The sequence below is a fragment of the Nycticebus coucang genome, chromosome 16 (assembly GCF_027406575.1).
Source record: "Nycticebus coucang isolate mNycCou1 chromosome 16, mNycCou1.pri, whole genome shotgun sequence".
NCBI lineage: Eukaryota > Metazoa > Chordata > Mammalia > Primates > Lorisidae > Nycticebus > Nycticebus coucang.
Window position 1 is genome coordinate 91,860,348 of NC_069795.1, and position 1,973 is coordinate 91,862,320.

Genomic DNA, 1,973 nt, shown 5'->3' on the forward strand with positions numbered 1-1,973 from the left:
ACTCCCTAACAGACAGTGTAAGCTGGTGCATTGTCATGAGGTGAGAACTATGAGTTGTCAGCCAAGATTTTCAGTTAAAATTTCCCTAACTGTATATCAATATTTTCTTGGTCTTTTATGCTTCTCATGGTGAGCTGATGATTTTTATGCACAGTTTGACAAATGTTTGCAATGTGTTCTGTTAGTTCTGCTCATACTGGCCGTCCTGAATTCTCTTCATCAGTGGTGTTTTCTCTTTCTTCAGAGAAATGCTTAATTCACTTGTACACTCCCATTTTCCTCATTATCCATAAACTTGGACTAACATGTTCCTGATTTCATTTCCACTCTTTCCAAGTTTAACAAGAAATTTACAAATATTTGTTCCTTGCTCTAATTCAAGCTCTGACATTCTCATGATGACACACAAAAACATGCAACAACAATAATGGACGACGCTCAGCAAGACATTACCACGTTGTACAAACACAACTGTGAGGCACTGATATACCAAGGTTATGAATCCTTACTGAGTTGTTTGTACAGTGCTTCTAACATAAACACACGGTGGCAAGTTAGTGAACTTAATCACCAGATCTCATACTGCCGGCATTTAGTATTTTATCAATTCACACTAGCTGCAGTGTTAACCCTAGAACTCATGCTGATTATTTAAAAATATATGGTTCTTAGAATTGTCTCTATCTGGAAATGTGGAAGAATGAATGAAAGAAAGAGGAGACATAGAAGACAGAGGAGAATGGAAAGGTGAAGAAAAGATGACAAAAAATAAAAAAGGAAGAACAGAAGGAATAAAAAAGAAAAGAAAGGGATAAAAAGACTTCAAAAAGGCAGAAAAAGAGAGTGTGGCTTAAGCATGGGGAAGTAAAAGAAAACAAGGAAGTATACAACCATGAAGTGAATGCTTAGTCTCAGAGATCAGAGGCTTAAAGTAAAGGATAGATTGAAACCTAAAAAGAAAGAAAAGAAAGATCCCAGCACATTAAAGTAAGGAGAAGTCTCCCAGCACCCTTCCTGCTTATTCTTCCAATATAATACACAACTGGGCCCACCTTACCACATCTTGGTTGATACCAACTTTATCAACTTTTCCATTAAAGCCAAACTGGCCTTAGTGCAGGCAATGATGGACTGCCTGTATGCCAAGTGCATTCCTTGTATAACTGACTGTGTGATGGCTGAAATTGAGAAATTGGGGCAGAAGTATCAAGTGGCCCTTAGAATTGCCAAGGATCCAAGATTTGAACGACTACCATGCACACACAAAGAACCTATGCAGATGACTGCTTAGTACAGAGAGTAACTCAGCACAAGTATTACATTGTGACCACAGTTGACTGAGACCTTAAATGAAGAATCCAGAAAATCCCTGGAGTTCCTATATGTATATTTCTAACCACAGACACAATATTGAATGGATGCCAGATGATTATGGAGCCCCACGGTTTTAATTCTTATAAGACAATGTTCCTATGCCTTTTTTCAACCAACTTCCTCTGTTAATAGTTTGTTAATTGTGAAATACCATGAATTATTACTCTGTTCACCTGCTTGCTCTGTTATGAGGTGAAGGATGTGGGTAAGTATACTCATGTTTGGATGCTATTTTGAAAATGATATTTTATCTCATTGATGGCCAAAGATGCAAAACCTCATGAAGAATGCTTTATTCTTTTTTGAGTTCTGTTGTAAAATGTGGTAATTATAGTTAATATTAGAGTAATATACATTTCAAAATTGTTAAGAGAGTAAATTTCAAATGTTCTTGCCACAAAAATGTTAAGTATTTGAGGTGATGGATATATTGACTAGTTTGATTTAATTATTCCACATTATATTCATAAATAATAGCATCACTTTGTACTCCATCAGTTTATACAATTAAAAATTGTTGGTTTATAATAAAAAATAACAAAATAAAAAGGCAGAAAAAAAGAAGGGAAGAGAAGAAGATTTCAGCTGCCAGCATGGCA

At 35.7% G+C, this 1,973-nt stretch overlaps 1 pseudogene; it reads left to right on the forward strand.

Annotated features, from left to right (window-relative positions):
• The first annotated feature begins 856 nt into the window (after window positions 1-856).
• Window positions 857-1,451, forward strand: LOC128568161 (rRNA-processing protein FCF1 homolog; annotated as a pseudogene).
• The last annotated feature ends 522 nt before the right edge of the window (window positions 1,452-1,973 follow it).